Here is a 13,495-nt window from a genome sequence, read left to right as displayed (position 1 = left end):
ACTGATTTCCTTTAGGTTAGACTTTTAGCCAAGCTGAAAAATCTCTCTCCTCCAAATTTCACTGGCAACACCTATAAATGTGAGCAAATTCCTCTGTTCTTCAGGTCCCTCAATTCCTCAAACTTCCTGGCCTACACAGAAGTGACCTTTCCTACTCTCCTGAGGATAGTCCTTTAAACCAGGTAACAGACCAGTTTTGGGGGGAAGATGACTTTAGCTCCCCAAAAGTCTTTAGTCATATCTGATTAAGTGGCATCTCTCCCAAATATGACATTCCAGGCAAGACCTTCATTGCATAATTAATTTTTCTAGTTATAGGCTGGTTAAAGGAAGCCAGATTCTTTTCTTTTTGATTTTTTTCCCCCAAACTTACTTATTTTTAATTGAAGGAAAATTGCTTCACAATATTGTGTTGGCCTCTGTTATACAACAGCATGAGTCAGCCATAGGTAAACATGTGTCCTCTCCCTCTTTAACCTTCCTCTCACCTCCCACACTTTCCCACCCGTCTAGATTGTTATAGAGCCCTGGCTTGAGCTCCCTGAATCATATAGCAAATTCCCCTTGGTTATCTTTTTCACATATGGTCATGTATATGCTTCCATGGTACTCTCTCCATTCTCCCACCCTCTCCTTACTACCCTCTGCCCATGTCCCTAAGTCTGTTCTCTATGTTTGTGTCTCCATTGCTGCCCTATAAACAGGTTGATCAGTACCATCTTTCTAGATTCCATATACATGCGTTAATATATGATATTTATCTTTCTCTTTCTGACTCACTTCACTCTGTATAATAGGCTCTAGGTTCATCTGCCTCATTAGAACTGACTCAAATGTGTTCCTTTTTATGGCTGAGTAATATTCCATTGTATATATGTACCACAATTTCTTTATCCATTCATCTGATGATGGACACCTGTGTTGAAAAGCCAGATTCTTGTTGAACCTTTGCAAATAAATCTATTGCTATTTAAAGTAAGGATATTCAATGATATCCTCTGAATTCAAGTACTAGAGGAGAGGGGAGTTCAGCAAGAAAAAAATATACCATTTTAAAATGTTTTATTTCACTTTATAAAAGAAAAGTCTATTAAACTGTTATGGGATACAGATAAAGATGGAAGGGCTTCCTTTTATATCCAGAAAGTATAGCATTAAAACAATATCAACAATATTCCAAATATATAACCACAATCATGCCTCAGGAGTTCATTCATCCTAGGTAATTAAGTCTTCTTCTGTTGTATCTCTAGTTAGAAGTTTTATGATGCCATCTGTTCTTAGCTAAAGAGTTCAGGAAACCTCAACTCAGTCCTCAGTGATAGACTAAAACACGACTGAGCAATGCCAACTAAAGCCTACACCCCAAAGTCTATTCTTTGAAGTACCATTAATATACCTGGTACAGTCTTTTTCTGTGGGGTTCTGAGGCAGTCATTGTTTGAAGACACAAACTCTGATCAGTAGCTGATTACAGAACCTTCAGGAAGACATTAGAGTAAAATAATCTATTTGTAGATGATAAAGACTTACAACAGCTGTGGTAAATGTATTATTGGTGACTTTTAAAGTAAAAGGTCTTTTGAGAGTTTTATGATAAGAATATTGCAATTTATAAGTAAATTTGGTTGTTTTTATGGCATGTAAAATAAAAATAATGAAGTAGTTAAAAAAATGTTTTAGATAAAATGTCTATTAGGACAATATTTAGCCAATTTTCAAGGTCAGTATGTATTTCATCTGATTTGTAAAAATGGATGAACCTCATTTTTACATATAAAAATCTTGAGACACAAGGTACCAAGACATAATATACCAACGACATACCAAGCATTTTCTAAGACTCTATGAGGAGTGTATCAAGAAAATTAAGTAAAGACAGTAAGTCTGGGATAAGTCCTGAGCATCTATGTTTTAATAAAACTTCTTTGGTAAGTCTGATATGCATTTTAAAAACACTGGCCAAGAAGATGCTAGTCTCAAATTAAAAAAGTAATGTTGCAGCGAAGTTTTAAATATTAAATGAAATTATGATTGATAACCCTATAGTGCTATCAACTAATATCATCAAAGAACAACCACAACTCCGATAAATACAGAAAACCTCATCAGAACTATTTCATATAAATTATTTCAGTATTTTTCCTAAGGTTGAAACATATTATTGACAATGAGGGCATTGACATTTCTCTAGGGACTTCCCATGAAATACAACATTTCTAAGGTATTATATTGCTAACATTTTACCTATACAAATTTAATAGATTTAACCTACAGTTTAAAAAGAAAAACATGATTCTTTCATAAATAATTATCCATTATTAATGAACAATAACATTGAAAGCCAATAACTCTGAAATTACTTGTATATCTGCTTAATAATAATTTAAAAGAAGAAAACAAAATCCAATGCATGTTTTGTGGCTATGTTGGAAAATGTATACAAACTTGCAACATGTAAAGCAAGCTGTTGCATTTGAGGAGGTGCGGAGGTGCCACTAGAGGGCACTATAAACAGATTACAGAACGAACCTTTGTCTTTCATGATATGGAGCATGACTTCATTTGTCTTAAAAAACGTTAAACCGTTAGTAACAAAAGTGAGAAAGTACATCTCTTGAGAATTGTGCTCTCTTTTATCTCGTTGCTGTGCTAGCTTCATGGATATTATGTAGAGGATTTCTGCTACAGATGGAAGGGCAGAAGGTAAGGTTGGTTAGAAGGCTGCTCTGGTCCATGCTAAACTAGACTTTTCACATCAGGTTCATCCAGGTTCACTTCAATAGCTTTTCAAATATTTATTATACAACATGAAATTAATAAATGAATCTATGTACTCCTCTTAAGGTTTAATAGGGAGATATAGATATTTGCTTCAGATGTTTTCAAGAAACCAAAAATAGTACAGGTAGAAATGAAGCCTTTTTGAACCCTCTCCTAATTCCATTTGCTTCCCTCCCTCCTTATATGAAAAAATTCCAGAATATACTACTATTCTGAAACTGATGTGTCCATCCCACCCTGTGTTTAATACTTCTATTACTTATAAGGAAGTATGGTTCATATCCTCTTGTGTTGTTCCGGAGGGCACTATTCCTTCCCTCCGTTTGTATTCTTTTTTTTATTCCTGCTACTGGATTAGAAAATGTGTTTTCTTTTTATTCTTTTAGTACTGTATTTTCAGGTTACTATACATGCTACATCTAAGGACCTTAGCATCTTAAATCTGATCCTCCCTTATCCCATTCTTCATGTCATCTATCATATTGTTCTTTTTTACCACCATTGCACACCACCCATTACTATCTGATCCCCTATTTCTGAGTTTCGGCACTGGGAGGAAATCTGCATCAGTTCAGAATATCATGCAGTTGAAGTCCACAAAAAACCTTCTAAATGGTCTTCCTTCCAATTCATTTTAACGCTTTTATTAGATTAAAATGTTTAACTGAACTGTAATTGATTTATGATATAAATATTAATTGCAGGTGTACAGCTTAGTGATTCTATATTTTTATAGATTATACTCCATTTAAAGTTATTACAAAATATTGGCTGTATTCCTGGTATTGTATAATATATCCTTGTATCCTTGTGAGTTATTGACTTTATACACAGTAGTCTGTATCTGTAATCCCTCACGTGTATCTTGCCCCTCCACCCACCCACCTCCCCACTGGTAACCACCAGTTTGTTCTCTAGAAATCTATTTGTACTTTCTATAGTCATTCATTTTATTTTTTGGATTCCATGTATCAGTGATATGATACTTGTCTTCCTGTCTGATTTATTTCATTCAGCATAATACCTTCCAGGTCCATCCATGTTTTGGCAAATGGCAAAATTATATTCTTTTTATGTCTGAGTAGTATTCCATTCTGTAAATATACCACATCTTTTTCCATCAGTTGTTGATGGATGCTTAGGTTGTTTCTACATCCTGGCTATTGTAAATAATCCTGCTATGAATGTTGGGGAGTGAGTATCTTTTTGAATTAGTGGGGTTTTTCAGATATATACCCAGGAGTGGAATTGCTGGGTCACACAGTAGTTCTATTTTTAGTTTTTTGGGGAATTTCCATAATGTTTCCCACAGTGGTTACACCAATTTACATCCTCACCAACAGTATACAAGGGCTCCCTTTTCTCCACATCTTCACCAAATTTAATTGTGTTCTTTTAGATGATGACCATTCTGACAACTGTGAGATGATGTCTCATTGTGGTTTTGATGTGTATTTCTCTGATAATTAGCAATATTGAGCATCTTTTCATTTGCTTGTTGGCCATCTGTATATCTTTTCTAGGAAAATGTCTATTCAGTTCTCTGCCCATTGTTTAATCAGGTTGTTTGTGATTTTTTTGATGTTGAGTTGTATGAGTTGTTTATACATTTGTTAACCCCTTAGCAGTCTTATCATTTGCAAATATTTTCTCCCATTCAGTAGTTTGTCTATTTGTTTTGTTGATAATTTCCTTTGCTGTGCAAAAGATTTTAAGTTTAATTAGGTCCCATTTGTTTATTTTTGCTTTTATTTCCTTTGCCTTAGGAGACAGATCCAAAAAGATATTACTATGATTTATGTCGAAGAGTGTTCTGTGTATGTTTTTCTCTAGGAGTTTCCTCCAGTCTTACATTTAGATCTTTATAATACATTTTGAGTTTATTTCTGTATATGGTATGAGAAATTGTCCTTATTTTATTCTTTTACTATAGCTGTCCAATCTTCCCAGCACCACTTATTGAAGAGACTGGCTTTTCTGCATTGTATACTCTTGCCTTCTTTGCTATACATTAATTGACCGTCGCTGCTGCTAAGTCGCTTCAGTCGTGTCCGACTCTGTGCGACCCCATAGACGGCAGCCCACCAGGCTTCCCCGTCCCTGGGATTCTCCAGGCAAGAACACTGGAGTGGGTTGCCATTTCCTTCTCCAATGCATGAAAGGGAAAAGTGAAAGTGAAGTCGCTCAGTCATGTCCAACTCATAGTGACCCCATGGACTGCAGCCTACCAGGCTCCTCCGTCCATGGGATTTTCCAGGCAAGAGTACTGGAGTGGGGTGCCATTGCCTTCTCCGAATTGACCATTAAGTGTGTGAATTTATTTCTGGACTCTCTCTCCTGTCCCAAAGCTTGTGTCATCTCACTGGTGAGTGGGGCTGGATACCAGGCTGGCTGGACGAGGGGCCCATGGTGTCTCAGAGCTAGTATTGGTCTGCTGGTGGGTGGGCTGAATCCTGCCATTGCAGGCTGTGGATTGCAGTCGTCCTAGGGCTGGTGTCGCCCTGCTGGTGGGAAGGTCTGGGGCCCGGCAGATCCTTGGGTTGGTGCCTGCCCACTGGTGGGTGGAGCTGGGTCTTGGGGTTTCTGATGGCAGGGCCCTGGGGATCCTGTATCTATTGCCTGCACCCTGGATATACCAGTGTGGTATATATACGGGTCGTGTCCTGGGCCTCTGGTGGACATGGCCAAGTCCAGGGACAGCTGTGGGCTAAGGGAGACTTAAGGCAACCTGCCTGCTGCTGGGCATGGCCCTTGGCTAGTTACTTGACTTACCAAAGTGCTGGTGCCTACAGGTTGGTGGGTGATGGCAGGGCTGGATCCTGAGGTTAATAATCTAGAGGGAGGATTGCAAATGGCACCTGCCTGCACCAGTGTCCATGTGGTAGCAGGAGTTCCCCAGAGTGGCTGTTGCCAGAGTCTATGTCCCCAGGGCAAAGCTCTCCAAGATCAGCAATTAGATCTGGCCCAGGCTTCTTTCAAATTAATGTTTCTGTCCTGAGTCCCAAAGCAGATGAGATTTTGTGCACATCTTTTGAGAGTGAAGGTTCTATTTCCCACAGCCCTCTGGGACTTCCAAAAATAAGCCCTGCTGGTCTTCAGAGTCAAATGTCCTAGGGACTCAAATTCCCCTTGTAGGACCCCCAGGCTGGGATGCCCGATGTAGAACTCAGACCCCTAGCTCCTTGGGGAGAATATTTGCAGTTGTAATTATTCTCCTGTTTGTGACTTTCCCTCTGGAGACATGGATCTTGGCTAGATCTATGTGACCTCTCCTACTCATCTCATTGTGGTTGCTTTTTTATATCTCTAGTTGTAGAAGATCTTTTCTGGTAGATTCTGTCTTTCTCATCAATAGTTGCTCTTAAATAGTTTGTAGTTTTGGTGTGCACAGGAGAGGAGGTAAGCCCAGGGTCTGCCTACTCAGCCATCTTGGCTGAGCTCCTCTACTGTATATATCACTACCAGATTAGTTTTTGCAAAGAATTGCTTTCTTTCATTATATCTATGAGCATTATATTACTTTCTAGCTCAAGTACCCACTGATAATGTTTGAAACCATATAGTATATCATATCATGTCTTTTCTAATTTCTCTCACTGCTTGCAGACATCATGTTTCCCTAATCTAGATCATGATCCTTCCTCATTGGCCTGCAATACCTCTGTGTTCATTTCTGCCTTTGTGCTTATTTTTCATTATGCCTGTAAGCAAATGTTCTCTTCTTTTCTTCTATCTAAATCGTTCCTCCTAAATCCACTGAGAGATCCATTTGTGAGAAAGTCTTATGCCAACTACCCTAATTCTATCTTTCTTTCTTGCCTGATCATCTCTTAAGACTCTAAAAGCCTATCACATAATTTAACATTGATCATACACTCTCTCAAGACCTCTGTATTCCTTAAAGGATTGTTTCCTCTTTACTGGAAAGTAGAGTTGGTTGTTTATTGGCTCTTTCATTTAACTGATGGATGCAATAGCATTTATTAATTTGAATTCAACTTCAAAACATGTTAGTGATTAAATGCAAAAACATTGTATCCTCTGTGTAGAGACTTTGCTGGGCTAGTTTTACGAGAGAGTTTTTACTAAACCAGTGCTCTCTCTCTCTTATTATTTCATATCACTGTTACAGTCATTCAAGTATTTAATGAGAAAGTATGCACAAGTCTTTGTGCTACATATCATGGGGAAATGCAGAGACATATAGTACAAAAGCACACCTACCCCCTGGAAGTCATGCACAAGAGATGGTAGGCTGGACAGCCTGAGTTCAAATCTCAGTTCTACCACCTAGTGGCCATGTAATTTTAGAAAGCTCTTGTCCATGCTTTAGCTTGTCTTAAAAAAAAAAACAAAACAGGTGGGGCAGTGGGGACAAATGGCCAACCTTCTGAAGCAGTATCCAGTGGGAAACACTAGAAGACAGGGAAAAGACTAGGTGTGTGGGTCTCTAGTTACTCACTCTAGGACAGCACACAACAATCTGGCGGATCTACATTTCAGATTTCAGGAGAGGGGCCCTCTGCTTATTCCGGGGTTGTGGAGCTTTCGAGCTTCATGGTTAGGAAAGCCCAGGCTCATCTCCGGGTCATCAGGGACTGGAATACAGCAGCAGTCTGGTAGGGTAGGTTCTTGCCTCCAGCTCTGTCCTTCCAGCTCAGCATTGGTGATTAGGGTAGCACCAGCCGTTCTGTCTGCAAGATCAGGAAACTGGGGTACAAGCCAGTGGCAGGATCCATCACCTCAACATTCATGGTTGGGTAGGCACTAGCTCTTCCTAGTAAGAAGAAGGAGTAAAGGGTAAGACTTGTGTTTATCTATGGTCCATGGGTGAAGGCAATCAGTCCTGATCAGTTTCCATGGAAATTTGGAGTAATCCAGTACCTTTCTTCTGTAATATCAGTCTGTAGAGGATCAGCTTAACCTATGTCATTCTTACCTCTTATTTTTCTTGTCTGTAACACAGGCATAATAATAGTACCTACCTTCATGGAATTAGTATGAGTTTAAATGAGTTACATATAGTATGTATAAAAGGGTAGCTAAGCCCTTACTAAATGTGTATGTAATTATAACACAAGTACCTTTCAAGTGATATCATGTTATAGGAGTTCAGAGTGAGTCACTAACTAGAATTTCCAGAAATGACAATCTCTATTAACCTATAGTTGGTCTTCTCTTAAATCTGTCTGTACGGAATCTCAGATCTTGTCAGCCTCTCTGTCTGGATTCTACCCTCTGCCTCTTCTGCCTGCTTGTTTTGATCCCTGGACCCTAAAGTCTGTTCACATCTGGGCCTCACTTCTGCCTATGAGCTAACTTGGTCTGGACGACCAAGCACTGCCTGGCTCATCCTTACTGGTGGACATCCCAGATCTCCTGGAGGCTTTAGCTCCAGCCAAGGCCCTCCTGTTATTTGCCTTCCCACACCCTACAACCCTAGACTGAACTTCACTGAGAATCATCCATTTAATCAAGCTTTGTCCTTCATCCTCTCTCCCTCTAAAGCTCTGTCCTTTGCATTTCTCTCTCTGTTATAAAAGTTATTTTTTTAAACTTTTGAAAAACTAAAGTATAGTTACTGTATAATAGTACATATTACAAATGCACAATATAGTGATTCACAATTTTAAAAGATGATACTCCATTTATAGGTATTATAAAATATTAGCTGTATTCCTCATGTTATACAATATATCCTTGTAGTTTATTTTATACCTAATAGTTTGTACTCTTACCCCACCACCCCTATATTGCCCCTTCCCCCTTCCCTTTCTCCACTGATAACCACTAGTTTGTGCTCTATATCTGTGAGTCTGCTTCTTTTTTGTTCTGGTTACTAGTTTGTTGTATTTTATGTATATATCATACTGTGTAATATATAAGTGATATCATACAGTATTTGTCTTTGTCTGACATTTCACTTGGGAGCATAACACCCTCCAAGTCCATTCATGTTGCTGCAAGTGGCAAGATTCTTTTTTATGGCTGAGTACTATTCCACACACACACATACACACCATGTCTTTTTTATCCATTTATCTGTTGATGGACACTTAGATTTCTTCCATATCTTGGCAATTGAAAAAATAATGTTTCTATGAAGTTTGGGGTGCATGTATCTTTTAGAGTTAGTGGTTTTTCTCAGATATATACCCGGGGTGGAATTGCTGGATCATGTAGTAGTTCTATTTTCCATTTTTTTTTTTTTGAGGAAAAAATGCTCCATACTGCTTTCCACAATGACTGCACTAATTTACATTCCTACCAACAGTGTACGAGGGTTCCTTTTTCTCCATATTCTTACCAACATTTTTTATAATAGCCATTCTGACAGGTGTGAGGCAACAGCTCACTGTGGTTTAGATGTGCATTTCCCTGATGATTAGTAATACTGAACATCTTTTCATGTGCTGTTGGCTATCTGTATCTCTTCTTTGGGAAAATGTCTATTCAGATCTTCTATTCACTTTTAAATGGGTTGTTTGCCTTTTTGGGGTGGAGTTGTATGAGCTGTTTATATATGCTAAATAGTAATCCCTTATGGGTCATATCATTTGCAAATAACCTTTCCATTCAGTAGGTTGTCTATTTGTTTTGCGATGGTTTCCTTTGCTGTGTCAAAGTTTTTAAATTTAAATAGGTCCCATTTGTTTATTTTTGCTTTTATTCATTTCCTTTAGGAGATGGATCCAAAAAATATATTGCTGCAGTATATGTCAGAGCGTTCTGCCTCTGTTTTCCTATAGGAGTTTTATAGTACCCAGTTTTACATTTAGGTGTTTAATCTAGTTTGAGTTTATTTTTGTACATGGTGTTAGAGAATGTTCTAATTTCATTCTGCTACATGTAGTTGTCCAGTTTTTCCAACACCACTTATCGAAGAGATTTTTTTTTCTCCATTGTATATTCTTGCCTCCTTTGATGTAGATTAATTGATCATATATGACAGTCATGTTTGACAGTTAAATCAGGTGTGTCTTAACCAGTTCAGGCCACTATAACAAAATATCACAAACTGGGTGGCTCAGACAACAGACAACGTATTTCTCACTGTTCTTGAGACTGGGAGATCCACGGTCAAGGTGCTGGTAGATTGTATGTCTGGTAAGAGTCCTCTTCCTGGTTCACACATTGTCGCCTTCTTGCTCTGTCCTTGTGTGGTCAAGAAAGATCATCTCTCTCATGTCTCTTCTCATAGGGCACTGATTCCTTCATGAGGGCTCCACCCCATGACCTAATTACCTCCACTTCCAAACAGCATCATGTTGGAGATTAGAGCTTCAATGTGTGAATTTGGTGGCGAAACATACTTTCAATCCATAGCAAGGCTCTATCACCTGATACACTTCTGTTCTGACTTTTTCTGTTCTTTCAACCTTGTCCCCTCTTACAGGATTTCTTCTGTAAGTGATAGAACCAAATCATATCATATTTTAGAGGAGATCATGAGGCATACAATAGGTACTCAAGAATGAATAAAACAAAACCCTTGCTATCAAGGAACTTGGCCTGTAGAAAAGACAAAATGTATCAATGTGATATGTGCATTTATAATAGAAATACATATAGGGTAGCCAGGAAATATGATTATCACTGAGAAAGAGATGTCTGGGTCAAAATTCAATTTTTGGCATCTACCATATGTCAGATACTGGGTATGAGAATAGAGAGAAAGGACTGTTTGTTTTCAGGCTTGACACAATTGGAGCTTGAGTGCACAAAGCTGGTAGCAATAAAGAAGAAAATCCTATGAGCTTGTTTCCATATTTGCTTCAAGTATCTATTTATCCATCTTGTTGAACCAGTTCAAAGTAAATATATCATCATCATATTTCATCCCTTAATACCTCAACATGCATTTCAAAAAACTAAACTAAACCAAAAAAAACCCCACAAAAACCCAAACTAAGGGCATTCTCATATATAACCCCAGCATTAGTATCATCTAACAATTAACAAGAATGTTCTATTCTACTCCCCAGCTGTGCCTTATTGTCCCTTTGATCCTCACCTACAGACACATTATCCACTTTCTGTGCTCTTAGCCCCAAGAATGGAGAAGGCAATGGCACCCCACTCCAGTACTCTTGCCTGGAAAATCCCATGGACGGAGGAGCCTGGTAGGCTGTGGTCCATGGGGTCGCTAGGAGTCAGACACGACTGAGCGACTTCACTTTCGCTTTTCCCTTTCATGCACTGGAGAAGGAAATGGCAGCCCACTCCAGTGTTCTTGCCTGGAGAATCCCAGGGATGGGGGAGCCTGGTGGGCTGCCGTCTATGGGGTCGCACAGAGTCAGACACGACTGAAGCGGCTTAGCAGCAGCAGCAGCCCCAAGAAGCTGACTTGTACAGACTGCCACAGCCAGGCTCCCAATTGGGTTCAGCCGATGGGAATTGCCCACAGATACCAGAGGCTAACAGAAACACTAATAGAAGGTGATGGTGTAGAGATGAGCTGGGATACATTTTGCTCTGCACTGCCAGGTTGCTGGTCTGGCATTGACTGTACCTACTACTGAATCTTCTGTGAAGCATCGTCCCCTGCCATAGCTCCACCCGTGACTGGGCTCTTGGAACTGCCCCCACACTTGCTTATTAAGGTCTAAAAGTAGCTGGCAATGGCTTCCCTGTTAACCCTGGGTAGCTCAGCATTCTTGTTGATTCCTTTAGCCCTGACCACACCTCTCAATAGTCTTGTCATTAAGTGCTTCATTAGTAAGTTCTTTGAGTTTGTGATTTGTTTCCTGCAAGGACCCGGCTTGATGTTTAGATAATCCATAATCAAATGTCACCATTAAAGTGTTTTTAAAGATTTGCCATTGACTTTCTAAAAAGAGATTGGACCAGTTTTCTTCAAGTCCCACGTTCTGAATGTATCCACTTGTTGCCTCGTAATGTCACTTAATTTGTTCTCCTCTGTGTATTCCTTTAACTTGAATCTAATCAAGCCTTCAGATTCAACTTCCATTTAAACACTGTTAATTAGAAAGAGGTGATAACATATCATTTATAAGGCATTATCAGAGCCTTGAGACCTCATTAATAGTGGGACAATTGGATAGTAAGATCAACTACTAAGTGACAATAGCCATATCTATCTATTATAAAAGGCAGTCCACCCCAACTGCTATTAGCAAATCATCTGTGAGGTGGTCCTTTTGTACCAAGTGAATACCTAGCTCTCTATCAATTCACTCCTTCTGCTAATAGTTTTAGCATTCATTATTGATTCTTGCCTGCATCAATTATTTCATTATATCTTGCAAACTTATTCTTTTCTATTCCAATCATCACTTCTACATTTTTTAGCTAATATTCTTCCATAAATAAGAGCTTTAATGAAAAAGAGACTTTTTCTTTTTCCTAACGACAGTTGCTACAATAAAGCAGAATAAACCCTAAGTGTTTCCCTTTCAATTACTTACTCTAAAATCAGATAATCAATATGATATTATTACTGCTAATAGTATAAACATTATACTGTATTTCATTAATGAGGTCTCAGAATTCTGCACAATTAAGCTTGAACTGGTTATCAGAGAAACTAAATGCTTAAACTTTCTGGTACACAATATGTTCAATTCCATCTGCCTTCTTGCTTTCAATGATTGCCTCCGAGTTTCCTACCCCAGCCCTGGTCGTCTATACAGTTCTAGCACTAATAGACAGAGACTTCATGTAGCACAAACGGTAGGAATAAAAACCAATATCAGTAGCTGGCAATTACACCACAATTAGATTGCACCTCTCATAGGAGCACTCAGGATGCATTCTAAATGGCTATTATCCTCCTCTGTGTTAGCTATTAGTTTCACAAATCTTTGATCACACGATCTTAAAGCTTTGCTCTATTATGACATTGCTTTCTCTGCATGTATACTGAAATAAGCCATTTTGCTCCTCTAAGTGCTTCTGTCTGGATGAAACAATGGAATTTTAAAAGCTTAGACAGTGAGACTTCTAGGTTCTGTTTGGATTTTTATAAGCAATCATTTGGGAGCTTATCTTTTGTTATCTGAGTGGTCTTTAGCTGTCTCCATCACAGGTACTTGCTGCAGGTAGCAGCAGCTGGTTACCAAGCTTCCTGTCAGGAATACTCACTGCTATTCATCTGTATGGTCCTGGGCTTTTTTCTGCAGCCCCCACCTCTTAGTAACTGTTCCTCAATCACAAACATCAAAGCAGAAGGAGAGAGCCAGTCTCAAGAAAAGGCTGACATGACCCTCATCAATTATTAAAATCCTTCTCCAGTAAGACTCACAAAAATTAGCTGAATTTTCTAAAATCATATGGTCATCATAAAGAAGCCTCTCTTGCTAATTGATGAAATCTTCATCATCACTGAGAAAACAGAGTGATCCATGTATGCCAAAAGCCTTTAAGGAGGTATAAACAAAACTGTGGTATGGTCTGTTTGGTCATTGGCTTCTTTGCTCTCAGGTTCATTATTTGTTTCACACACACCCCACCCCTCAAGTCTGCTCTAGGTTATAGAGACTGTCCCCTGCAAACACCAATTCCCAGTGTATTCATTTGCTATTCGGTTCAGTTCAGTTCAGTTCAGTCATGTTCAACTCTTTGCCACCCCATGAACTGCAGCACGCCAGGCCTCCCTGTCTATCACTAACTCCTGGAGTTTACCCAAACCCATGTCCATCGAATTGGTGATGCCATCCAGCCATCTCATCCTCTGTTGTCCCCTTCTCCT

The 13,495-nt window shown here is 39.0% G+C and overlaps 1 long non-coding RNA gene across 1 annotated transcript in view; it reads left to right on the top strand.

Annotated features, from left to right (window-relative positions):
- Nucleotides 1-2,514: 2,514 nt before the first annotated feature.
- LOC145516537 (uncharacterized) overlaps nucleotides 2,515-13,495 on the top strand; it is a 63,345-nt gene continuing 52,364 nt past the window's right edge. The window contains exon 1 of the long non-coding RNA XR_014061461.1: nucleotides 2,515-2,706. This is a non-coding gene — a long non-coding RNA (uncharacterized LOC145516537). The remainder of the gene's footprint in view (nucleotides 2,707-13,495) is intronic.

The sequence above is a fragment of the Giraffa tippelskirchi genome, chromosome 8 (assembly GCF_054371585.1).
Source record: "Giraffa tippelskirchi isolate mGirTip1 chromosome 8, T2T-mGirTip1v1.2.pri, whole genome shotgun sequence".
Classification (NCBI taxonomy): Eukaryota; Metazoa; Chordata; class Mammalia; order Artiodactyla; family Giraffidae; genus Giraffa; species Giraffa tippelskirchi.
This window is presented reverse-complemented; position numbering and strand designations above follow the sequence as displayed.